The 26,895-nt window shown below is 38.4% G+C and overlaps 1 pseudogene; it reads left to right on the top strand.

The window, feature by feature from the left end:
- Positions 1-10,447: 10,447 nt before the first annotated feature.
- On the top strand, positions 10,448-10,591 carry LOC122007550 (annotated as a pseudogene).
- The last annotated feature ends 16,304 nt before the right edge of the window (positions 10,592-26,895 follow it).

Below are 26,895 nucleotides of genomic sequence, written 5' to 3'. Positions count from 1 at the left end.
GGTTGTCGTTAAACAAATCCAGGTGACCAATTCCGAGGTCTTGGCTCTGGTAAGACCGAGGTCTTTATCCTCATAGGACTGGAGGCTCGCTACCTCAGTCACTATTAGAGAGAGCGCATAAGATGGTACTAAGGCAGGGCCCAAGAAAGAGAAGAAGAAAGTTAAGAATTAATTTCAAGTATAAAGCTATAAGTAAATGAAACAAGTATCACCTATGTTTAGAATTAGCCAAGATGAGCTCTTTTAATTCTAAGCATACCGTATTAGTTTTCATTTGCTTTCTTTATGAGTTTATTGAGCATGATTAGCTTTATTTTTAGTATGCAGATTTATATTTGTATATCATGAGTATGAATATTTATTCTTATATCATGAGTATGTAGATTTATTCTTATATCATGAGTATGCAGATTAATTTAGTGCTTTGCTATAGATGAGCATGTGTAGCTTTTCTTTTTAGCATTTCAGTTTTAGCATCCTTTACATCTTATGCACTTCGAGTTTTTGTGAGATAGTTTAGTACTTACTAAGCGTTTCGCTTATAGATTTATTTTCCTCCTACTGCAGATAAAGGTAAAGGGAAGCTATAGTCAGAAGGAAGGCGACAAGGAGATGTGTGGTGGTTGTGTGATGCCTGGACTATGGAAGCCTTGGGACTAGGAAGAAGTTTCTTTTAGTTTTCTTTTCCTTTTGCTATGTTAGAAGTTTTCGGGATGGTATATGTTATCTTAATATTATTAGGACTTAGTAGATGAATTGTGATCTTGTGTGATGATTTCTGGTATAGTTCTCTTTTGTTTTGGATTATTTACTGCGTGAGTTGTTTGATATATGTTCCAGCCGCCTTTGGCTGTGTATACGGTGTCTGTATTGATGTTTATGGTCATCGGTACAGGGGAGACTCTGTCGAAATTTTTCGGTAGGGATTCCTCGTGGTTTCGATCACACCGGTTAAGTAGAGTTAATAGTTAAGTAACGGTCACCTTAGAGAGTAGTAGAGTAGTAAGAAGGGTGGTCGTTATAGTTTTGATGTGATCAACCAAGTTGGTTAGGTTCTGCGTTTTGTCTGATCCCTGTGTCTGAGTGTGCAGGAGCTTAGGAGCACAGGAAGTCGAGCGGAAGACGCAGCTAGCGAGAAGGATGGCACGGGTAGGGAGCCGACGGGCTCGGTGCGTCCGAAGGACGAGAAAGCTGCGGAAGAGTACTCTGGTGGAGCGAGAAGAATGTGCGCGGCGTTCGAGCGACAAGAAGCCGGACAGAAGCCTGCTCGAGGAAGGCCAGAAATTGGGTTCGGGTGAGCCCTATTTCGGTTGGCCGGAATCACCCAAAAGACCGGAACTACGGAAAACGTCGGAATACGATGTAAAGAAGCAAAGGAGCTGAAAAGGCAGCTCAAGGCACCTTCATCATGCTTGAAGGCGCCTTCAACTTGAAGGCAACTTCAAGGCCTATTTACGGCGCCATGAGTCTGGTCAAATCGACCGTTTGGCTTCGGATAGAGTCCTATCCGAACACTTGCTTGGAGGCGCCCTGGACCATTGTTGGAGGCGCCTTGGAGTTTCGGGATAGAATTTTTAGGGGCTATAAAAGGACCCCTGGACCTAGGAATTCATCATTCATTCAAGCTTTCAATTCCTAGCAACTTGTGAGTTCATTAAGTGTGTAAAAAGGCTTCTCCGCCTACAGTAAAGGAGACTCTGCTAGTACGATTTTCGATTGTCCTGGATTAACAACCTCCTTGGTTGTAACTAGGATAAACCTCGGTCTCCCGTTTTATTTATGTCTTTAATTTTATATAGTTGCTAGTTATTTTTTATGCTGATTTTATTTCTGAGTTGAAATCCGAGGAGGATATACTTTATTTTTGATTTCAGAAGCAATTCACCCCCCTCTTGCCGGCCTCCGCTGCACCTACAGTTGGTATCAGAGCCTGATCGCCTCAGAAGGACTAACCGCCAACTGAAGTACTATGATCAAGACGATGGTCGGAGCGAACATCCATCCCCCGAAGTTCAACGGAGACTTCGCCACATGGAAGCGCAAAATGGAGGTATTTTTTAAAACGGATTTTGATATTCTTATTACAATGAAATATGGTTTTGCAGCGCCGAAAGACAAATAAGAAAACACCTAGAGCAAGAAGGAGCAAGCCGATTTCATCGCCAACGGAAAGGCAGAGCTCCACCTGCTCAGTGTGCTGCCACCACAAGAGGTAAGTCGAATTGGAAGCTACGACTCCGCGAAAGATCTCTGGGAGAAATTCCTGGAGCTTCACGAAGGTACCTCTGAAGCAAAGCTGGCACGACACGACATCATACGGACCCAGTTGACGAACCTCCGGATGAACCAAGGCGAGAAGGTAGCGCAACTCCAAGCGAGGATCAAAGAGCTGATCACTCAACTCACCAACCTTGGAGAAGAAGTAACGAACCGGGACTCAATTCGATACGCGCTCAACACCTTCCCGAGAACTCCCGAGTGGGCCTCCTTAGTAGATGCTTACTACATCTCTAAGGATCTCGAGGTAAGTACATTTGAACAATTATTTTCAACCTTCGAACTACACGAATCTCGACTTGCAGAAAATCTAGTAGAGAAGTCGAACCTCAACATTGCCCTACGAGCCGAAAAGGACGATCCTGACTCCGAAGTGACAATCGACGAAAATAAAGCTGCATTAATGGTAAGACGTTTTAATAAGTTTTTTAAATCTAACAAATTTAGATAGCAGTCAAGTAAACATCGTCAAAAGAGAAGGATAGTCCATTGCTACAACTGCAACGAAGAAGGGCACATCAAGGAGGACTGCCCAAAATTGAAGAGCAAATAGAAGGATAAGGAAAGGAGCAAGAAGCCAGCTCAAACCAAACACAACCTAAAGGCCACGTGGGATGATTCGTCATCCTCCGAATTGGAAGTCGAAGAATTCTCGGGACTAGCACTGATGGCCAACTATCAGCTAGAAGAAACGTCCAGCTCAGAGATGAGCATCGACGAAGGGGGAGGAACGTCAGAAGAGGAAAGCTGCAGTGAAGGGGGAGCATCACCGAGTCAGGTAAGTAAGGTACGCAATCTAACCCTGACTCAGTCCTTTAAATTTATAAAAGCACTTTTTAAAGAGTTAGATAAATTTGAAAAGGAAAATGAAATTTTGAAATTAGAAAATACAAAATTAAAAAATGATATTGAAAAATTGAAAAATGATGCATGCTTAAAGAAGTTTCCAAATTCAAAAATTAAAATTTATGGTAAATTAAATTGGTACATTAGAAACCATCAGGGTCAACTTATAAAAGTACCAAGAAACTATGTACCCCCTAAATTTTTGAATAACCCTGTAGAAGGAACCTCTATTAGGTTCCAAAATATGTGCTAAATTAATATTTTTTTAATTAAAAGCTTTAAGAGAGAAAATTAAATATTGAAATTCTTTATGGAAGTTTTGTCTAAGGAAGTAGTTGTTGCTCCAATAACCAAGAAGGCCTAGTGCCTCGCCACGACCAAGAAGCTAAAATATTGAAAGAAAATGTTTAATTAACTTTCTGAAAAAGTATTAAAAACAAGAATTAAATAATGCTTTGAAAGTTTATCAAATATTTTTTTGAAACTATTCTTGAAAATTCTAACTTAGAAATTTTTTTTAAGGATTTTTTTTGGAGAAATTCTAAATAACTTCATTTAACTTAGAAATTTTTTTGGAAACATTCAAAAAAGTTTACTTAGGATTTTTTTTTACTTAGAATTTTTTTTTTAAAATTCAGTTTTAAACTTAGAAATTTTTTGTAAAATTCTAAAAATTCTTTTTTGCTTAGAAATTTTTTTTTAAATTCAGTTTAAACTTAGAAATTTTTTTTGTAAAATTCTAAAAATTCATTTTTGCTTAGAAATTTTTTTTTAAAATTCAGTTTAAACTTAGAATTTTTTTTAAAAATTCTAAAAATTTATTTTTGCTCAGAATTTGTTTTACCTTAATAATTTGCTTAATATTCTCTTATAGGTACCCCATTTTTGCTGTGATCAAAGGGGGAGAGAAAGGTACAAGTTTAGGGGGAGTACAAAAATTATAAATTCTTTTTTCTTTTCTAAACTGTGTTGCAACTTTAATTATTACAAATTTATGCCTAAATATGTTAGTTTAGTAATTTCCTTTAACATTACTATTTATGTCTATTTACCCTAACTTGAATTTGGGTTGATACACATCAAAAAGGGGGAGATTGTTGGACCCCGTGGGTGTTTTGATGTGATCAACCAAGTTGGTTAGGTCCTGCGTTTTTTCTGATCCCTATGTCTGAGTGTGCAGGAGCTTAGGAGCACAAGAAGTCGAGCGGAAGATGCAGCTAGCGAGAAGGACGGCACGGCTAGGGATCCGAGGGGCTCGGTGAGTCCGAAGGATGAGAAAGTTGCGAAAGAGTACTCCGGTGGAGCGAGAAGAACGTGCGCGGCGTTCGAGGGATGAGAAGCCGGATGGAAGCCTACTCGAGGAAGGACAGAAATTAGGTTCAGGTGAGCCCTATTTCGGTTGGCCGGAATCACCCAAAAGACCGGAACTACGGAAGACGAAGTAAAGAAGCAAAGGAGCTGAAAAGGCAGCTCATGGCGCCTTCATCATGCTTGAAGGCGCCTTCAAGGCCTGTTTAAGGCACCTTGCGTCTGGTCAAATCGACCATTTGGCTTCGGATAGAGTCTTATCCGAACACTTGCTTGGAGGCGCCCTGGACCATTGTTGGAGGCGCCTTAGAGCTTCGGGATAGACTTTCCAGGGGCTATAAAAGGACCCCTGGACCTAGGAATTCATCATTCATTCAAGATTTCAATTCCTAGCAACTTGTGAGTTCATTAAGTGTATAAAAAGGCTTCTCCGCCTACAATAAAGGAGACTCTGCTAGTGTGATTTTTGATTGTCCTGGATTAACAACCTCCTTGGTTGTAACCAGGTTAAACCTCGGTCTCCCATTTTATTTATGTCTTTAATTTTATATAGTTGCTCGTTATTTTTTCTGCTGATTTTATTTCTGAGTTGAAATCCGAGGACGGTATAGTTTATTTTTGATTTCAGAAGCAATTCACCCCCCTCTTGCCGGCCTCCGCTGCACCTACAGCAGGGACCCCCGTCGCAGATTTAGCTAGTTAGCTACTATGCAACTATCCCCTTGGCCACTCGAGAGAGTGGTGGTAGCTGGAGTGGTGTACAGTCTGTCACTGCCCCGGCCTCTCGACCATACAGGGGTCATGGTGTAAAGAGATGGGCGGGAGTGACCATCTGTGCATACGTTGGTTGTTATTATACTTGCTTTGGCTGTTGCTGATTATATATGCTATTATTGTTTACTTACTGTTGTTGTACACATGCTGATATGCTTACTTAGGTTGAGATATACTCTCATTGTAGATATTTAGACATTAGTTTATTTATTGGAAGTCTGTATATACCTTACATATTACCTTGTAGTTATAGCAGTACTGTAGCAGGTTTGTGCCACCCTGACCTTCTATACCTAGCCTAGGATATGGTTTCAGGTATGAGTGTTTATTGTGGTTCTATTTTAGTATCTGCTATCTCCTTTATGAGACTGTATACTTTTGGCTCACTTTCTAGTTGTATTTTATGTTCATGCACTATCTTTCCTTTACCCGCTGAGTTCCAATACTCACCACCCCACAAAATGGTTTTCTTTCGCTAGGTAGTAGGTAGATGAGTCATGGATGCTTGGAGAGTCTCTGCTGCCAGTCCCACGTCACACTCGAGGAAAGTTTTCTTTTTGGGTTTTGTTACTGTTTGGGTGGTATGTTAATTTTACGTATTTTACTTTTCAATAAGTCGATGTTGAATTTTGGAGTCAAGTCTGGTGATTGCAGGTATTTTTGTTAGTGTCGTTGGTCTTATATTCATATTATTTTGTGTTTTCTGCTGCGTTTACTTTCAGCCATGTGAGCTGTTATTATATATTGTGTAGTTGTGTGTGTTTTATTTTGTTCCAGCTAAGTGGGTTGATGATATAAACTGTGTGGTTGTGTCTATTTCAATTTTGTCCAGTCCGGTAGGGTGAGTATATTAAACTGCGTGTTATGTTGTTTCTATTTTATGTATATATTCCAGCCATATGTGGCTGATGTATATAGATGTATTGTGTGTATTTATTGCTTCAGATTGTCACCCATACAGGGGAGATGCTGCCGGATTTTTGTCTGGCAGGGAATCCTCTGGGGCGTGACAAATAATATGTTGTTGGACAATATATGAGAAAGGTCAAGTAGGTCAAGGAGGACCGGTACTTGATTGGTAAAGTCCTATGTAGGGGTTAGGCAATGATAAAGTCCTAATTAGGAGTTAGGCAATGGTGAAATCATAACTAGGAGTTAGGCAATGGTAAAGTCCTAACTAGGGTTAGGCAAGGGTAAAGTCTTAACTTGAGGGTTAGGCAAAGGGAAAGTCCAAGTGAGTCAAGGAGGACCGCACGTTGACAAGGAAAGTACAAGTGGGTCAAGGAGGACCGCACGTTGACAAGGAAAGTACAAGTGGGTCAAGGAGGACCGCACATTGGTAAGAAAAGTCTAAGTGGGTCAAGGAGGACTGCATGTTGACTAAGGAAAGTCCTAAACTGTGGTTAGACAAAGTAAAGTTCTAACTATGGTTAGGCAAAGGAAAGTCCAAATGTATCAAGGAGGATCGCATGTTGGCAAGAAAAGTCTAAGTGGGTCAAGGGGGACTGCACATTGGCAAGGAAAGTTTTAACTGTGGTTAGGCAAGCGAAATCCAAGTGGATCAAGGAGGATCTCATGTTGACAAATGAAATCCTTAACTATAGTTAGGTAAGAGAAAAATCCAAGTGGATCAAGGAGGACCGTACTTGGTGATCGAAAATCTAATAGAAAGTTGGCAAAGTCCAAGTGGATCAAAAGGTTAACCGGATACTTGGTGGAGAAGTCCAATATGTCACAGTTGACAGAGGCTGGCCAAGGGAACCCTAGACTCAATTGAGTTAGGGTTGAAGTAATCGATTGGATAATCGATTGGCACAGGTGTCAATCGTTCAAGTGATCTATTGGGAGATTGTTGCGAGTAAACAGAAGTGGCCCAATAGATTAGCTGATCGATTGGGATGCGCCAATCAATCATGTGATCGATTGGGAACACTCTCTTTGTGACAACCAATGTTTTCCCAATTGATTAGGTGATCGATTGGGAGGAGAAAATTATAACAAATAGAGAGCTTCTAGATCGATTGAATGATTGATTGGGAGAAGAAAATCATGACAAACAGAGAGCTTCCGGATTGATCGACTGATCGATTGAGTTGTTCCAATCGATTAGGTGATCAATTGGATGCATTTTTATTGTGAAGAATAGTATCTTCCTTGTGAGAGCATGATCAATTGGATGATCAATCAAGAGGAGCTTAATCGATCAGGTGATCGATTGGGAGGCAAAGAAAAGAGTCATTGCGAGGTTTGAACAACTAGATGCTCTCAGATCTGACGTGACAATCAATTGGGGATAAGGCCAATCGATTAGAAGTCCTAATTCATGGGATATAAAGGCTACAATAAAGATTCAAATGCAATACTTCTTCTCCATTCTTCACCGCTTATTCTTGGACGATCCAAGACAAAGTGTTGCTACACTTCCGAGTCTACAAGAGGTATTTCCAGATCAACAAGAGATCAAGAGCAAGGTTTCATATTACTATACCCATTTACTTATTCTTGTTGCATATATTATTGTATTCTCTCGTGTACTCTTATGTTTACGTTTATATGAGACTTCTCTACTGTAGGGGATCGGTGGCCAACTAGAAGGGGGATTGGATAGCTAGATCACCCCCAACTTCTTTTCTTCTCTACAAAAGATTAGTGCACACGCGGAAATACAACAAACTAATGAACACAATAAAGAAAGAATACCAAATCGCTAACAAGCTCGATGTAACGTGGTTCGGAGATTGCTTGCTCCTACTCCACGGCGTGTCCTTGAGGTGGACGAGCCCTTGATCCTTCGGTGGATCAATCCCCGGCAATCTCCGGCTAGAGCTTTCTCCTTCTTGGTGGAGCAAACCTCTCACAAAGGATCTCTTCCTCTTTACAATGATGAACTTAGGTTTAGGAGGAAGAGAGTAGGCTTAGAAGCTTTGGGCAATGACAAGGAGTTATTCAACAAGCATGAGTAGTCTCCTTCAAGCCCCAAAGCTTCCCTTAAATAAGAGGAGAGAGTTGATCATCATATCAACTCATCTCGGCACCAGTCGACTGGCAAAACCATCAGTCGACTGGTGTTACCGTTGGAGGTAACCAACAGCTACTTCGTAGTACCAACAGTATGCCAACGGTCATTTACCAGTCGACTGGTGCATCGACTGCTAAAACATGCAGTCGACTGATCCACACTGACCGAATGAACAGAACCATTCTGTTCGCACCTAGTCGATTGCGCGGTCGACTACACCAGTCGACTGCTAAAACATGCAGTCTACTGCTACAGTAACGCTACAGTATTGCTATAGTAAAACCCTGAAACTAGAATTTTACTCCAAGTATAATTTCTCATGCACTCGTACCCTCACCTTATGACTCATTTGACGCTTCCTTTGCAGCTTTAACCTCTTACCTTCAAGCCTACTTCCTTTGGCTCTCGTCCCTCAAATGCATTCAAGCCCCCGGCTCGTCCCCAATGCCATCCTTCGCGTATGCCTCGAAGTTGCTTCCCTCGGCCCTTGTCCCCGCTAACTTGTCCACGGTCCCTCGGATGCTTCATCCTTCACCGGACCTGAATCCATCAACCTGAGTCGCATGTGTATCCTGCAAACTTGCACATCTCAAATACACATATCAAATACAAGGGTGAACCTAACTTAAACTCTTTGACACACACATCAAAACTATGATCATACCGATCAAAACTTAGGTCGATTGCACCAACATCTACCTCCTCGAAGGAGGTTTTCATAGTGTATCTATGAGTGAGGATGAGTGAACCCTTGAATTAGTCACCTCAAGGACGTAGATACCAAATAAAATCAAGGGTTTCCCCCTAGCTCTCTAGAGTGTCCTAACACTAAGATATCTTGGGTGAAAGTCAATGCCCTATCCAAATGGTCTATATCATATTGATATCTATAATTGTTAGTTACTTTTTTAATAACTAAATTTTTTTCATATAAAAAGGAGAGTAATAGAATAAATAATAATAATTTATAAATTATTAATTAATTAATAGAATTGTGTTAGTTAATTTATAAAATTTTAATTTTTAAAATATAATAATCATTTTGAACAGTGGTAAATCGTAGTGAACCATTAACGAATTTTCAACCAGTAGTTCTGAACCATGAATTGTAATCGTCTTAATGGTTAAGAGTTAACCCTCAAGAACAGTTGAACAGTCAATTTCGAACCGTGGTTAGGTCTAACACTAAGCCATATTTTTCTCCCTTGTAGGTTTTTTAATATAGGTGTTCGTTCTTACCATCCAATTAATTTTGAAGGTGACTCATCTAGTTCACAGAAGTTTTTCTACTAAATCAAAGAGTAAATCATGGAAGCACTGCAACCAGTCATTGGCAGTGGACCCCCATGATTTTCACCATCGTTGTATGGTAATCCAATGTTGAATCGATACTTTGCTCATGAAGATTAACTCATTGACTTTTCCACCCATAGATACTTCGGCCCACAGCCGCCCAATCTAAATTTTTCTATTAAATTCAACATTAGCATATGTCTTAGTAGAGAATCAAACTGTGACACTCTCTTTAGTTCTGTTATGCCTTAACGATGCGCCAAGCTTAATTAAATGTCAGAAGGAGTTTTAGAAAAGGGTAAAATAGTTTTTATTATTAATATTTAAAAAGTATATAACATATTTAATGAATTATTTTCATTAAAAAAAAACAATAATATGTAAATTTCTAACCGACTAAATAAATAATAAAATACTATTATGAACATCTCAAATATGATAAAATTATCTAAAACTAAAATTTAACCTAAATTTAGTGCAAACTATAATTAAATACTCACACATCTTACTATTTTATTAAGAATACGTTCCTTTTACTAACTAATTTGAGTGAAACCCAAAATAAAATTATGTTAATTTCTTTTCTTTCTTTTCACACCAAAAATAATTTTAAGGTTTATTAGTAATTTTCATAGACGCATCAATCAGGGATATAGAATTCAAGATATGATTATGGTGTATTATTGAAAATCTTTCTCATTAATCAATCAATGATCTAAAGATCGAGACTCTGTAAAGTATTATTAGAAATTCTTCTCATTAATCAATCAAAGATTTAGAGTTCGAGACTCAGCTGCAGCCTATTATTGAGAATTTTCCACATTAATCAATTAGAAATCTAAAGTTATTTTTAGTCTCACATCTTATAATTGGCAACACTGTGAACAGAGAAGCTTCTATAAATACCTTGGGTCGGTGATATTAGAAAGCATACTTTTCTCAGCTTTTTGGCTAAAATCAAGTATGATATTAAATTGATTTTTTATAAGAGGAAATTCATTACAGTAGCTTGCTGCTGGGATTCTTGAGTATCACCCTAGTATTGCACTATTGCATGAGTCTGGCACACCCTTACCCAATTTATAGGCAGCATTTTAGCTAAAATTAAGTATAGTATTCATTCTTATCAGTTTAATATCCCACCTTAATTTTTTGTAAGTACCCCTAATTTCTATAGGTGAATTCTTCTTCTCTTTGATCTCTTCCTTTGCTCCGCCTAATATAAGGGGCCTAGCACACATAATGCATATGCACATGCACGATCACTAGTTATTATTATTATTTTGTTAAATTCCAAAAAAACACACTTCAATTTTGGTTTTGGTCAAACCTAAGTTTCATTATTCCCAAAAGATGCACTTGATTCCAATTTAACCATCTAACAATTAATGGCTTTTCCTCTTCTCTTTCCTCTCTCATTTGCATACAATATTTATACTTTTCTTTTTTCCTCTCTCCTAATTTTTCTATATTTTCTTTCCTCTAAAATTAATTTAAACTTTGATAGACACTCTAAATTTGTTTATTTTTACATTTAATTTTAATCTTAAAACTTTAATAAAAATTAAAAAATATTAAAAAAATAATAAGACATCAAAAATATATTTTTCTATATTTTCCTATTTTTTATTTTTAATATCTAATTATAAAAGAATAATAAAATAAAATTAATAAATCTAATTTTATTAATAAAAATTACAAAATAAAATAAAATAAAAATTACTTTGGTTCTAGTTTTTAGAAATTAGCACCACAGCTTACATGCCAACGTCGTTGTGGTGTTGGTTTCTGAAGATTGGCACCACAGTATAATGAAAGTTTCAAATCATTTTAAGCATGGTTAGAAGGGCTATAGAATAGTAAACGAGGGTTTATTTAGACTCAAATTAACTTAATGAACACATAGGAGTTGGAATGAGTTCAATCAAAGCTCTCTAGGTCTATCAAAGAATTTTGATCAAAAATCATTGATGGACCTAGGGAACTCGAATTTATAAAAACTTGAAATGAGATAGAAGAGGTGAGTGTGTAGAAGGGAGATATGGTGAGAAATCCGGGTCTTGAGTCTTCTACACGAAGTTATAGACCTATGTCAATTGGCATAATGTATGAAACTTTCTAAACTTTTTGAGCAATGTTAGGAATCTTTTACAATGATAATGGAGGGTGCCCTTGGACTCTAGGGAACATTAGAAAGTTACAGAGTTGGAATGAGTTCGATCAAAGATCTCTAGGTCTAGCAATGAGTTTTGACTAAAATACAATGATAGACCTAGATAACTTGGATTTCTAAATTTTTGTAATGAGATGGAAGTGTGGAGGTTGGAGTGTGTAGTGTTGGTTCAATTAGCTTCTAGGATTTTGATGTTTGACAATATACCTAAGTCTGGTCAGTTTGACTAAGGGTTGATCCAAACAAAACTTGATATTTGGAAGAGAGAAGTCTAGTCAGGATTAGATGACTAGTAAGGAAAAGTCCTAACTTGATTAGGCAAGGGAAAGTCCTAACTAGAGGTTAGGTAAGTAAGAAGTCTACTGAGTGACTAGTCCTAACTGGAGGTTAGGCAAGGGAAAGTCCTAGTGAGTGAAGTTGGGCCTTAGTGAGTGAAGATAGGTGGTGGAAGTCCTGATGAGTGAAGTCAGGCAGTGGAAGTCCTAGTGAGTGAAGTTAGGCTCTAGTGAGTGAAGCTAGGTGGTGAAAGTCCTAGTGAGTGAAGCTAGGTAGTGGAAAATCCTAGGGGGAGGTAACCCTAGGTAATGGGAAGTCTTAGAAGAGTGAACTCCAAGCATGAAGTCTAGTAGATCGGGTAGACTTACAGGAGTATTGCTTGATCCTAAGGGATTGAACCTTAGGTGGTAGACTTAGAGGAGGGCCCTCCAAGTAAAAGGTAAGCCTAGTAGATCAAGTAAACTTATAAGAGTGTGACTTGATTCTAAGGGATTGACCCTTAGGTGGTAGACTTAGAGGAGGGACCTCCAAGCTAAAGGTAACCCTAGTAGGTTAGGTAGACTTACAAATATAGGCTAGGTTGCTTGTTTGTATTTTATATGGTTGTTTTGTAGGAACCTAGAGCTAGAAGAAAAATATAGAGTAGACAAACACAAATGGATGAACTAGACTTGACTTGGGTTGAATCAAACCTAAACTGGTTCAGTAGATCGAACCAACGGTTTGGTAGACCGATTGGGTTCTATCCAAATTGCTAAGTTGTGAAATGTTGACATGGATGATGATGTGGTAAAAGATCTAGTTCATCTTTATGATTTGGATGAGGATAAGGATAAGTCAGATGATTTGGAAAGAGATAAAGCTTGATCTAGATATAGCTTCATCTAGATATGACTTCATCAAGATAAGAGTTGATCTATATAAAGATCTGATCCAACTATATAAAATGAGACGAAGACTCTACATTTAAGAGATCCATTTAACTACTCATATTGTTGGTGCATTTGGCATAAATGATCAAACTTGAGTTTTGATGAATAACAAGTAGATTAAAGTTAGATGTGTTGTTAATCTAACCTTCTTATCGAGTTCACAGGGTTGACTAACTTGACGGGTCAAGAAAACCAGACACGAGGCAGGAAGTCCAGTCGGGATGTGCAATTCCTGATTGGCGAAGTCCAGATGTAGGATTTTGGTAGGAGGTAGGGATATTCAATTCCCGATGGGTTGAAGTCTAGATGTATGATTTCAGTAGGAGGTCAGGATGTTCGATTCTCGATTAGTGAAGTTTGGATGTGTGATTCCAATATGAAGACTTGGTGGGTCAGATTGGACGTCAAGGAGGTAACTTGACATTTGGTAAGTGGAGGTAAATCACTGGAGGAGAGTCACTTAGTGAGGATGTGTCCCGTTTGAGAAGACAATAGGCATGAGTCCAGTTTAGGTCCATTTTGGATTCCTAAACTGGGACGTTAACTAGTTCCTGGTCTTGGAAGGATAGGAACTAATTTTTATTACTATTTTATTATTGTATTAATCTTATCTTGCAGGGTATAATTTATTTTGTGTTGGACTAACACATTTTGCAGGACAAAAGAAACACAAAATGCCTTGGGTGAATAGTACCTGAGGCGCTTTTGATGTACGTAGATTATATATACTTTTATGCATATTTTGGCGCACATTCGTGTACTTTATTTACGTTTGATCTATACATTCTTACACTCTTATCATATTTTCAATATAATTACTCTTCTTTTTCGGAGATCTACTCTTTGTGTGTTTTTCTATAGATAGGATGCGCTTTTGGAGCAAAAATGACGTGCTTGTAGACCACTCGGAGAACCAACGAAGAACAAAGACCTTGGTTGTGTGGATTCCACATGGTCGTGTTACATACCAGAGGAGGAGATGACACTAGCCATGTGAACCCACATGGTCATGCCACTAAATAGAGAAGGAGCAGACCTTGGCCGTGTGGATTCCACACGGCCGTGTCGCATACTAGAGGAGGAGCAGACCTTAGCCGTGTGGATCCACACAACCATGTGGATTTTCTAGAGCCAGAGCCAACCCTGGCCATGTGAATCCATATAGTTGTGCCACCGAATTAAAGCCTAGGCAAACCTTGGCTGTGTGGATTCTACACGGCCGTGGCATTGGCCGTGCTTGGCCCATGCCCTGCCCTATTTAAGGGAACTTCTTCATCTTCTTCAAGAGGAGGAAGGCTCTCCCCTTTGGGAAATCCATCTTGGTTCTGATATACACTCTCTCCGCTCTCCGTTCAACGATCCAAAGCCATTTTCATCATCTCATCAACTCTAGAAGTAAAGGATTAGATCCGAAGATCACTCAACGCATCGGATAAGCTTCTTCTCCCTTCCTTTTCTAGTTTGGGTTTTAATGCTTTTAATTCTAATATCTTTGGATTCTTTCCTCTGTGTTATGGAGTAGATCTATTGTTCTAGGATTAAGGGAGCAATTATGATGTGAATTGATATAAGAACTCATGGATTTGCCAATTTCCTATCTATATGACATTACTATGTCTTGTATCTGTTGCTTGCTACTCGGAAAACCTATAGGTTCCACTGTACAAAAATTTTGTACAAAGGTCTGAACCTTTTCCTAGCTACCATGTGTTCTTTTAAATTAAATTTTGGATCACCTGTGGAACTTAACACGTTTGATCCAAAACTTAATCTATTTGTTCTTTTAGGTTTTGACTTGGATCTCCTGCGGAACTTAACACGTTCGACCCAAGTCTCCTTAAGTTATTAATTCCATTAAATATTAATTTCCATAAAAGGTTCCCAGTACTGACGTGGCGAGGCACATGGCCTTCTTGGATATGGGAGCAACCACCACCGACTAGACAAAACCTTTAATAGAAAGCTAATATTTAATTTCCTAAAATAACTTTAGGTTAACCAAAGAGAACAATCAAATCACAAGGAAAAGAAAAAAAAACAAAAGAACACAACTTCGAAAAAACATATTCGAAATTCTAGAACGTAAGCCTCTTGTATTTGGTATTATTTCCATAAATAACTAGCATGATGCGGAAATAAAAATTACTAGTTATACCTTGTAGAAAAACCTCTTGATCTTCTACCGTATTCCTCTTCTAACCTCGGACGTTGTGTGGGCAACGATCTACCGAGATGAGAAACCACCAACCACCTTCTTCTCCTCCAAGCAAGGTTCGGCCACAAAGGAAGAACTTCACCAAAGAAGAAAATCAAAATACTAACCAAGCTCCAAGAGATACTAGCTTTCTCTCCTTCTTCTTCTTCTTCTCCAAGTAGTATCCGGCCACCACAAGAGCTCCAAGGAAAGGAGAGAGGTTCGGCCACCACAAGAGGAAGAGAGGGAGAGGATGGCCGGCCACACCAAGGAACAAGAGAGGGAGAGGAATAATAGATGTTGTGTCTCTTGAAGGCACCCTCACCCCTTCTTTTATATTCCTTGGCCTAGGCAAATTAGGAAATTTAATTACAATAAAACTTCCTTAATTTTCCTTGACATGAATTAATTGAGAAAAATAAAACAAAATTTCCCAATTAACTTGAGATGGCCGGCCACATCATTAGAAAACAAAAGAGGACAAGTTTTAATCAACAATTAAAACTTCCTAATTTGTTTCCGGAAATTTTAAAAAAATAAAATTTCTCTTTAAAATCTCTTCATGGTTGATAAAAGGAAATTTCTATAATTTTAATTTTATCAACATGTGAATAAATTTTAAAGAAAAAATAAAATATCTCTCCAATCTACAAATAAGGAAAGAGATCTAATCTCTTTCTTTAATCTTTTGTAGATCTTTTACAAGAGAGATATTTTAATTTTAATTTCTCTTTAAAATATATCTTCTACATAATAATAAAAATTAAAATTAAATTTCTTTTTAATTTTATTTGGCCGGCCCTACTAGCTTGGGTTCAAGCTAGGGCCGGCCACCCAATTTTATACCTAGGCCGGCCCTAGCTTATTCCCAAGCTAGCTTGGCCGGCCCCCATTGGGTGGGTATAGAAGGTGGGTATAGGTGGGTATAGAACTCTATAAATAAGAGGCTACGATAGGGACCGAGAGGAGGAATTGATTTTGGTCTCCCGATAAAATTAAGCATCCCGTGTTCACCCCGAACACACAACTTAATTTTATCAATGATAATTCATTCCACTAGAGAACTATCATTGAACTACCGCACCAATCCCAAATTATATTTTTGGGCTCCTTCTTATTATGAGTGTGTTAGTCTCCCTGTGTTTAAGATATCGAATGTCCACTAATTAAGTGAGTTACTGACAACTCATTTAATTAATGTCTAAGTCCAAGAGTAGTACCACTCAACCTTATCGTCATGTCGGACTAAGTCCACCTGCAGGGTTTAACATGACAATCCTTATGAGCTCCTCTTGGGGACATTATCAACCTAGTATCTCTAGGACACAGTTTCCTTCTATAATCAACAACACACACTATAAGTGATATCATTTCCCAATTTATCGGGCTTATTGATTCATCGAACTAAATCTCACCCATTGATAAATTAAAGAAATAAATATCAAATATATGTCCTTGTTATTATATTAGGATTAAGAGCACACACTTCCATAATAACCGAGGTCTTTGTTCCTTTATAAAGTCAGTATAAAAGAAACGACCTCAAATGGTCCTACTCAATACACTCTGAGTGTACTAGTGTAATTATATAGTCAAGATAAACTAATACCTAATTACACTACGACCTTCTAATGGTTTGTTCCTTTCCATTCTGGTCGTGAGCTACTGTTTATAATTTATAAGGTACTGATAACATCATCTTCTATATGTGACACCACATACTATGTTATCTACAATATAAATTAAATTAACAACTACAAACAAATATAGATAATTAGACCAAATGTGATTCTTTATTCATAATGAATGTTTACAAAGCTTAGGCTTTCAGTATACACTCCAACAATCTCCCACTTATACTAATGACTAAGCTGCCATATCTTCTACCATACATCTGATTCCCATTCCCTCCACATGCCGATCGAAAGCTTTCGCCGGAAGGGCCTTAGTGAAAGGATCTGCCAGGTTATCCGCTGATGCAATCTTGGCGATGACAACTTCTCCTCGCTTCACGATATCTCGTATCAGGTGGTACTTGCGCTCTATATGTTTACTTGCCTTATGAGCTCGTGGTTCCTTCGAGTTTGCAACTGCACCACTATTATCACAATAAATTGTGATGATTTTGGGCAAACCAGGAATCACATCTAAGTCCATTAGAAAGTTCTTGAGCCATACTGCTTCTTTAGCTGCCTCAGAGGCTGCTACATACTCAGCTTCCATGGTTGAGTCCGAAACGCATTTCTGCTTAACACTCCTCCATGAAATGGCTCCACCTCCTAAAGTAAACACATAGCCTGATGTAGACTTACTGTTATCCCTATCTGATTGGAAATCTGAATCTGTGTAACCCACAGGGAGTAAATCGTCTGCTTGGTAAACTAGCATATAATCTCTAGTCCTTCTCATGTACTTTAATATATGCTTTACCGCAGTCCAATGTCCTTGTCCAGGGTTACTCTGATATCTACTGACCATGCCCACAGCAAAACAGATATCAGGTCTCGTACATAGCATAAGGAACTGCTTTCATGTCCTCTATCTCTTTTGATGTCTTTGGAGACATCTCTTTAGATAAAGCTACTCCATGTCTAAAAGGTAAGAAACCTTTCTTGGAATCCTGCATGCTAAAACGAGCAAGGATTGTATCTATATATGAAGCTTGGGATAGACACAACATTCTTTTCTTACGATCCCTTATAACTTTGATCCCAAGAATGTGTGCACATTCTCCTAAGTCCTTCATATCAAATTGTTTGGACAACCATACCCTTACGCCCGATAATACCTTGACATTGTTGTCAATTAACAAAATATCATCTACGTATAGTACAAGAAATACCACCACATTTCCGTTACACTTCTTATATACACAAGACTCATCCGGACTTTGAATAAATCCATATGACTAGATTACTTCATTAAACCGGATGTTCCAAGACCTTGAAGCTTGCTTCAGTCCATAAATGGACCGATTGAGCTTGCACACTAGATGCTCTTTGCCTTTTTCAATGAACCCTTCTGGTTGCTTCATATGGATGTTCTCTTCAAGACTTCCATTAAGGAAAGCTGTCTTGACATCCATTTGCCAAATCTCATAATCCATATGAGCGGCAATGGATAAGAGTATCCGGATAGACTTAAGCATGGCTACCGGTGAAAAGGTCTCCTCATAATCGATTCCCTCTTTTTGAGTGTACCCTTTTGCAACAAGCCTAGCTTTGAAGGTTTCTACCTTCCCGTCTGTCCCTCTTTTCCTTTTGTAGATCCACTTGCATCCAACAGCTTTTACACCATCAGGTGGTTCTACAAGCTCCCAGACCTTATTAGAGTACATAGACTCTATTTCAGAATTCATCGCCTTTTGCCAAGATGTTGCATCTGTATCTTGGAGTGCTTCGTCATATGACCGGGGATCAGGTTCATGTTTACCCGGGATCAAGTCCGAAGACTCTCCCAAAAACATGAATCTCTCAGGCTGCCTCACAACCCTCCCACTATGACGAGGCACTGTCTGTGGTTGTGTATCATGTGTGACACGTGTTGCAGTCTCTTGTGGTACTTCATCTTGTACTGTTGGTACTGAAGTAGACGTGTCCTCTCTAAGTTCTTCTAAAACAATTTTACTACTGGGCTTGTGATCCATTATATAGTCTTCTTCTAAAAACTGGGCATTGGTGCTAACAATGACCTTCTGGTCTTTAGGACTATAAAATAAACCTCCTTTCGTTCCTTTGAGATATCCCACAAACACGCGAACTTCTGTACGAGATTCTAACTTATCAGCATCTGGTTTCAGCACATGTGCTGGACTACCCCAAATCCGAATATGTCTTAGACTAGATTTTCGCCCATTCCACAATTCTATGGGAGTAGAAGAAACTGATTTAGAAGGTACTAAGTTCAGAACGTCCTGCCGTTTCCGAGCATATCCCCAAAACGAATTTGGTAATTCTGAATAACTCATCATTGATCTAACCATCTCCATAAGAGTCCTATTCCTTCGTTCCGCTACACCATTCTGCTGGGGTGTTGCGGACAATTGGGATTGAATCCCGGCCTCTGATAAGTAATTCCTAAACTCTCCTAAGAGGTATTCGCCACCACGATCAGATCGTAGTGTCTTGATACTTTTACCTAATCGTTTTTCCACATCAGCCTTGTATTCTTTGAACTTATCAAAGCACTCGGACTTGCGGCGCATTAGGTAAATATATCCATATCTTGAATAATCATCTATAAAAGAGACAAAATATTCAAAACCTCCTCTTGCCTGGACAGACATAGGACCACACAAATCAGAGTGAACCAATTCTAACACTTCTTTGGCTCTATACCCCTTGTCCTTGAATGGCCTCTTGGTCATTTTACCTTCTAAGCAAGATTCACAAGTTGGAAAATTTTTCAACTCTAATGAACTTAAAAGTCCATCGACTATAAGCCTCTGAATCCTACTTAAGTTAATATGACCAAGCCTTAGATGCCAAAGATATGCTTGGTTCATTTCTGAAGGTTCTTTTCTCTTATTAGAATTAGAAGATGAATTATAAATTTCCATGTTTTGCTTTGTGGAAGAATTTGGATTTAAAATATACAAATTACCAACTAATGCACCGGAACAGATAATCACTTTATTTCTTTTAATAACTACATCGTTACTGAAAGAAACTGAATATTCATCTTAAAACAGTTTAGAAACTGAAATTAAATTCTTTCTAAAACTGGGTACATAAAGACAATTTCTTAAAACCAAATTTCTATTTCTACTAAAAGATAAGTAGACGTCTCCCACTGCAACAGCTGCCACCTTAGTAGCATTGCCCATGTAGACGGTAATCTCCCCTTCAGATAGTCGTCGGGTTTCCTGGAACCCCTGCAAGGAATTGCAGACATGATCAGTGGCTCCCGTATCTACACACCAGGTGCTGGTAGATAACACCGCTAAACATGTTTCAACAACTAGAGCATGAGATATACCTTTGTTTTGGTTCTTACGAGGACAGTCCGCCTTCCAATGCCCTGACTGTTTGTAGATGAAGCACTTGCCCTTCGGCTTCTTCACTCCAGCTTTAAATCCTGTACTCTGAGATTTATTCACTTTCTTTGCTGAACCAGCTTGTTTCTTCTTCTTCTTTCCTTTTGGTTTAGAAGTAGAACCATTTTCAGCATAGTGAATTTGAGCATTGTGACGAAATAACCCTTCTGCTGCTTGAAGTTCTGTCAGTAGTTCCCCTAATGAATAAATCCTTTTATTCATATTATAGTTCAGGCGGAACTGCTCAAAACTTCTAGGTAGCGTTTGGAGAATCATATCGATCTGGGTTTCCCCATCAATTTCTCCTCCAAGGATCTGTATTTCGTTCAGATAAGCCATCATCTTTAGGATATGATCCCTTACAGGAGTACCCTCTTGCATGGTGGCTGTCATTATCTTTCTCATGGCTTCTTGCCTAGAAGCCCTATCCTGATGACCAAAGAGTTCCTTGAGATTGTTCATAATATCATAAGCTGTTGGTAAATCTTTATGCTGATGTTGCAATACATTTGACATTGAAGCCAAAATGTAACACCGCGCCATCTCATCTGCCTTTACCCATCTCTTATGATATTCAATCTCCTCTTGGGTAGATTCACCGATGGGTGCATCGGGACAAGGTTCATCAGTACAAATTTAAGAACAATATCCAGGTTTCTTTTCCAATCTATGTAATTTGGTCCAGTAAGTCTATTTTGTTGAAGTATGATGGACAGTGGGTTGAAAGTCATCCTAAGAATCACAAATAACTTTTGGTCAGAACTCTAAATTTAGAATAATATTGATTCCTCAAACAATACTATTTTAAATTAACCAACACCTCATAACACCGTGAATTTTGTATGCCACGTTAGTGTGGACGTATACAATTTCAACATTTGTAAAAGGAGGGTTTTAACCCATTAATTTTATTATCTTGTCAACCTAACTTTTTGACAAATAAAATTAATAGTTGGTATTATTTGGTCACACAAATAATAGCAGTGACTCCGTTGGGGAGGATACTATTAGATGTGTCTAAGTGTACACCATTACTTGACACTAAGTCCATTAATAAGATTATGCCCCTTCCGTTGGGGAAGATCACACGCTCTTAATTAACTTCCTATAGTCATCCAAAAATGGAAGTCTGTTCTAGTGATCCGCAAACAAGCTCATCCGTTATGGAGGAAGGCACTCAGAGCCAACGCGCAAGCTTGTTTGCATCACTTACAAACCAGTAATGGAGACCATGGGATTTACTTAAAAATCCCTCTCCCACTGAGTTATTTATAAATGAGGAATTTTAACTATGCTAGCCTACTAAACTTGTAAACTAACATACACACACAACACAATATAAAAGCAATAAATAGAAAATCTAATTTTCAACTATTATGGCTTTTATCTTTAATTGTCTTCCGTGTGTTGTCATCCGAAGCTGCTGCCATATTTGGCCACCGCCACTGTCGCATCCATCTTGCTCCTAGTTCCGCTGCGCCTCTGGTCCTTAGAAGGTTCCACGCTTTGCAAGATTCGATCCGCGACATAAATAGAATTTTACATTTTTGATCCTATATTCCATAAAAGGAATGTACATGTATCTAGATCAAAAATAAAATCCTAATAAAACTAAATACAGCTCCTGCTGTATTTTAATACAATCATGCACACACATATAAATGCCCTTGACATGTCCAAGGGTCCAATCACACACATAATAACTAAAAGCCATAATAGTTGGATCCTGCATCCATAGAGTTAGCACATCCTACTATTAACCTGCCTAAATTATGTATGACATGTGCATAATTAAACTAAATACCAAATACACAGAGGCAAAACCCTAGCACTGATACCAATTGTTGCTTGCTACTCGGAAAACCTATAGGTTCCACTGTACAAAAATTTTGTACAAAGGTCTGAACCTTTTCCTAGCTACCATGTGTTCTTTTAAATTAAATTTTGGATCGCCTGCGGAACTTAACACGTTTGATCCAAAACTTAATCTATTTGTTCTTTTAGGTTTTGACTTGGATCTCCTGCGAAACTTAACACGTTCGACCCAAGTCTCCTTAAGTTATTAATTCCATTAAATATTAATTCCCATAAAAAGTTCCCAGTATTGACGTGGCGAGGCACATGGTCTTCTTGGATATGGGAGCAACCACCACCGACTAGACAAAACCTTTAATAGAAAGCTAATATTTAATTTCCTAAAATAACTTTAGGTTAACCAAAGAGAACAATCAAATCACAAGGAAAAGAAAAAAAACAAAAGAACACAACTTCGAAAAAACATATTCGAAATTCTAGAACGTAAGCCTCTTGTATTTGGTATTATTTCCATAAATAACTAGCATGATACGGAAATAGAAATTACTAGTTATACCTTGTAGAAAACCTCTTGATCTTCTACCGTATTCCTCTTCTAACCTCGTACGTTGTGTGGGCAACGATCAACCGAGATGAGAAACCACCAACCACCTTCTTCTCCTCCAAGCAAGGTTCGGCCACAAAAGAAAAGCTTCACCAAGGAGAAAAACCAAAATACTAACCAAGCTCCAAGAGATACTAGCTTTCTCTCCTTCTTCTTCTTCTTCTCCAAGTAGTATCCGGCCACCACAAGAGCTCCAAGGAAAGGAGAGAGGTTCGGCCACCACAAGAGGAAGAGAGGGAGAGGATGGCCGGCCACACCAAGGAACAAGAGAGGGAGAGGAATAATAGATGTTGTGTCTCTTGAAGGCACCCTCACCCCTTCTTTAATATTCCTTGGCCTAGGCAAATTAGGAAATTTAATTACAATAAAACTTCCTTAATTTTCCTTGACATGAATTAATTGAGAAAAATAAAACAAAATTTCCCAATTAACTTGAGATGGCCGGCCACATCATTAGAAAATAAAAGAGGACAAGTTTTAATCAACAATTAAAACTTCCTAATTTGTTTCCGGAAATTTTAAAAAAATAAAATTTCTCTTTAAAATCTCTTCATGGTTGATAAAAGGAAATTTCTATAATTTTAATTTTATCAACATGTGAATAATTTTTAAAGAAAAAATAAAACATCTCTCCAATCTACAAATAAGGAAAGAGATCTAATCTCTTTCTTTAATCTTTTGTAGATCTTTTACAAGAGAGATATTTTAATTTTAATTTCTCTTTAAAATATATCTTCCACATAATAATAAAAATTAAAATTAAATTTCTTTTTAATTTTATTTGGCCGGCCCTACTAGCATGGGTTCAAGCTAGGGCCGGCCACCCAATTTTATACCTAGGCCGGCCCTAGCTTGTTCCCAAGCTAGCTTGGCCGGCCCCCATTGGGTGGGTATAGAAGGTGGGTATAGGTGGGTATAGAACTCTATAAATAAGAGGCTACGATAGGGACCGAGAGGAGGAATTGATTTTGGTCTCCCGATAAAATTAAGAATCCCGTGTTCACCCCGAACACACAACTTAATTTTATCAATGATAATTCATTCCACTAGAGAACTATCATTGAACTACCGCACCAATCCCAAATTATATTTTTGGGCTCCTTCTTATTATGAGTGTGTTAGTCTCCTTGTGTTTAAGATATCGAATGTCCACTAATTAAGTGAGTTACTGACAACTCATTTAATTAATGTCTAAGTCCAAGAGTAGTACCACTCAACCTTATCGTCATGTCGGACTAAGTCCACCTGCAGGGTTTAACATGACAATCCTTATGAGCTCCTCTTGGGGACATTATCAACCTAGTATCTCTAGGACACAGTTTCCTTCTATAAACAACAACACACTATAAGTGATATCATTTCCCAATTTATCGGGCTTATTGATTCATCGAACTAAATCTCACCCATTGATAAATTAAAGAAATAAATATCAAATATATGTTCTTGTTATTATATTAGGATTAAGAGCACACACTTCCATAATAACCGAGGTCTTTGTTCCTTTATAAAGTCAGTATAAAAGAAACGACCTCAAATGGTCCTACTCAATACACTCTGAGTGTACTAGTGTAATTATATAGTCAAGATAAACTAATACCTAATTACACTACGACCTTCTAATGGTTTGTTCCTTTCCATTCTGGTCGTGAGCTACTGTTTATAATTTATAAGGTACTGATAACATCATCTTCTGTATGTGACACCACATACTATGTTATCTACAATATAAATTAAATGAACAACTACAAACAAATGTAGATAATTAGACCAAATGTGATTCTTTATTCATAATGAATGTTTACAAAGCTTAGGCTTTCAGTATACACTCCAACAGTATCTATTTGATCTTATGTGCATGTATTATGCTTGAGCTTAATTACCATGTTTGATTGAATATTTGTTTTGATTTTCTAATCCCGTAGAGGAAATGCCCTAGATCGTATAACCGAGGGGCCATAGTAACAAGGATATTCCATTTTCAAACATCTAAGACATTACCTTAAAAGGAGAGGCAATATTCCACAAGGAAGTGGGTAATTGGACATCATTGTATTTTCTACTTCTATGTTATTGAGTGTGAGTGTGCTCTTGTGATTTATGACCGAGGGACCCTTGTGACTGAGGTATCCCGTTAGTGGACTTTATAGGAATCACTTCCATTTAGTAGCTTAGGATACGAATTAAGATAGCATTCCGACTTGACCTCCGCGGGGAAGAGCCAGTAATGAATCTAACTTTCTACAAGTACATAGGAATAGAGGATAGGCGATAGGTGATCCATGATATATTGATTAATATCACAATGAAACTGAACTCCTAGAGTATTTCCTAATCCAAGTTCCTCGACAATCATTCTTTTCTCTTAGTGCATGACTCTCAACCCTCGATCATCTAGCTAATTCGTCGCGAGTAATCACTAGCACTTATAACCAATCACTATCAAATTGATATTTTATTACTTAACGACACTCGTATACTTGCGGGCAGTACACTAGCCTTCCAAGCGATGGAAGATGCCTTGAGTCGGGCTATGGAAGGTGCCTTCGGTCGGATAAAATTGGACTTCATCGACGATGGACTTCGTCGAAGATAAGAGATGAGTTATTCGGGATAAGAGTTTGCCTATGGAAGGCACCTTCAATACTATGGAAGGTACCTTCAACACTCAATAAAAGGGTGTCTCGACCAAGCCTTGAACATAACTAAAGTACAACTCTTCTACAACCTTCTACACATTCATTCGATGTTTTGACTGCTCCGACTTAGTGTCACGCTCCAGAGGAGTCCCTGTCCGAGAAAATTTCGGCAGCATATCCCCTGTACGGTGGACAATCTGAAACTTTTCTACATCCTCATATACCTCAGCCACATGCGGCTGGAATAATAAAAATAATAAAATACAACCACACATACATCCACGCAGTTTAAATATAAGTAAACAAATCAGTAATATCATGACTCGAAAACAACCCTACTCCACTACACTCGTAAAGCTCAAATCCGACAATAAAACTAACTTACCTCTTCTGTCATCTAAGCAGGCATGTAGTAAAAGCAAATTCAAAACCAAATCCATCGACATTCCAAAATCCATACAATATCCAAGTATCATCAAACAAGAACAGAGTCTAAAACAAATTTAGCAAAGTCTATGTAAGAAAAACCAAAAGTCCAATAATATCCTCGAGGTCTACAGGGACCAGCAACTGGAACTCTCTCCTGACAGCATCAACCTGAAAATATCAACAATGGAGGCGGGGTGAGTCCAACACTCAGCAGGTACAACTGATATACAAAGTAAGAAAATAACACCTAGCACTAATCATGCGTACAGTCTCCTGAAGTAATAAAGGTAAATGCATACTGAAGTAAACAGGAGAATACTGTACTAACCAGGACCTGAGTATAAGGTCAAACAGTCCGAGTGATAGGGAAATCCTGTATGCATGTCAAACATAGGTATCCAAACAATATGCAGCACATAAATGCAGCAAACAAAAATACAAGCAATAAATGCATCATGCATACGATGCTAATGATGCGTCCTGGTCACCCCTGACGCCAGTCAATCATCTCACACAATAGAGAGGCCGAGTGGGTAGGGCTGTGACAACCGTGCACTCTGTCGTCACTACTCCTGATGAGTGACCGAGTGGACGGGATGCTGTCGGAGTACACCTATCCTCCTATCCCAAATCATAAATGGGGGAGCACAATGCTCTCATCTCCCGGTACACGATGATGGGGAGGAATCCCTGCCGGATAACACGTTATGTCACACTACCCATGAGCGGACCAACGGTGCCTAACAGAGTCCCTGCTGCAACACACTCTGTATGAATCGACCACTAACCCATGAGTGGTGGTGTGTGCAGATCCATGTAACTGGCGATGTGCTCAACAATAATGGAGCGAACTATCGCACAGCATGCAATCATGCAAATGGTGCATGACACTAACCACAAAATATCCTGAGCTAAACCATGTATATATAGAAAGTGCACCATAAGTCAATGAATCAAAACAAATCCAAGGTACACAGAAGGTGTAAAACCTAGGTCCTGAACATGGTGAAACATGGTTATATCACTACCCCTATGAGCATGTGTAATCAGGTACATAACAACACGAAATGTAAAACAAACAATCAATCAAGCAGGTAACAGGTAATCGAGTAGTGATTAACCGAAACAAATGAGGAACATAATTAATGTAACTTGTTAACTTCATTACTATGAATATCAAAGACAATAAGTCAAAAGTACCCGCCTCCAATCGAAAAGTCCAATCTGGTCCGAATACGACGTCGAGATACTCGTCTCGCGTCAAAGTCCTGTGTCACCAATACA

The sequence above is a fragment of the Zingiber officinale genome, chromosome 7B, assembly GCF_018446385.1.
Source record: "Zingiber officinale cultivar Zhangliang chromosome 7B, Zo_v1.1, whole genome shotgun sequence".
NCBI lineage: Eukaryota > Viridiplantae > Streptophyta > Magnoliopsida > Zingiberales > Zingiberaceae > Zingiber > Zingiber officinale.
This window is presented reverse-complemented; position numbering and strand designations above follow the sequence as displayed.